This window comes from Capra hircus, chromosome 8, assembly GCF_001704415.2.
Source record: "Capra hircus breed San Clemente chromosome 8, ASM170441v1, whole genome shotgun sequence".
NCBI lineage: Eukaryota > Metazoa > Chordata > Mammalia > Artiodactyla > Bovidae > Capra > Capra hircus.
Window position 1 is genome coordinate 13,350,895 of NC_030815.1, and position 1,499 is coordinate 13,352,393.

Sequence of the window (1,499 nt, forward strand, 5' to 3'; positions counted from 1 at the left end):
CTGTGCCTGAACTCTCCCCTCCTGCCTTCATCTCCTTAAGGAGGTGTCTAAAAAATTAAATTCCACATACAGCAACACATACACAATCCATCAAAAAAAAAAAAAAAATCAGGGAGCTGGAGCAGCCAGAAGAATAAGAGAGCACAGGCGCAGGAGAGAGGACTCAGCCATTCTTGGAGGAAGAACGGTGCAGGCAGAGGGAGGCTGGAGTTGGCGGGGACCCAGACTCAGGTCTCATAGCCTCTGAGAGCCTCCTTCATGGACCCAGGGATCCTGAAAGGGGCTGCCTCAGCTTAGGATGGACAACTGTGTCAAGTCTCCACTGGTCTGTCTCTCAAGGAAGATGAGCCAAGAGGAGACCAGCTACACAGTGGTGCAGATGAGTGAGGAGGGGCTGGCAGCCAGCGGTGAGTTTCCCAGGCCCCTCCTGATGCTGGCTCAGAACTCTGTGGTCATGCACAATCTGCTGGACCCAGCCTTCATCTTCCTGCATAAGGGCTTCACAGAGAACAGGCAGCCTGACAGATCTCTGCAGCTAGAGGATATTGAAGAGCTCAGGGAGGCCATCAGAAAGTTTGACAAGGACGAAGATGGCTACATCAACTGCCAGGACCTGGGTAACTGCATGAGCACTACTGGTTACATGCCCACCAAGATGGAGCTCATCGAGCTGTCTCAGCAGATCAATATGAACCTGGGTGACCACGTGGATTTTGATGACTTTGTGGAGCTGATGGGACCTAGACTCCTGGCAGAGACAGTAGATATGATTGGAATAAAGGAACTGTGAGATGCCTTCCGAGAGTTTGACACCAATGGTGACAGGGAGATAACCACCAGTGAGTTACAAGAAGCCATGATGAAACTCCTGGGTCATCAGGTGGGACACCGAGACATAGAGGGAATTATCTGAGTTGTGGACCTCAATGAGACTGTGGAGCAACTGGAGTTCTCATTGATTCCTAGAGGGCATGCAAAAAGATACAGCCACATTTGGAAGACAGTTTGCAGTTTCTAATAAGACTAAACAAGCTATTTTCATATAAGCCAGCAATTGTTTGATATTTACCCGAAGGACTTAAAAATGTTATATCCATGCAAAAGTTTGCATATGGGTGTTTTATCACTATTTTCAAGCCCTCCTCACATAAAAAAGGTAATAAAGAAATTTATGTCAAAACATGTGAAAATCCAGAAAAACATAGATTTATTTCTTTGAGTAATAAAACTTTGGTAAGTTTTAGCTTACCAAAACTGAGAAGAAGAAATAAAATATATGGATAATCTCTTACCTAATGAATTTTCAGTTTAAAAGTCTCCCATTCATAAAAACTACAAACATTAAATGAAGATATAATACCAATATTAGTTAAGATTTAAAACCAGTATAACTCTGATACTAACTTGAGGATATTATACTTATAGGAACATTAATGGAAAATAAACCCCATGAACGTAGATACAAAGACTCATGAACAAAACTTTAGAAAATTGAGTTG

The 1,499-nt window shown here is 43.1% G+C and overlaps 1 pseudogene; it reads left to right on the top strand.

The window, feature by feature from the left end:
- On the top strand, positions 299 to 1,018 carry LOC102185167 (annotated as a pseudogene).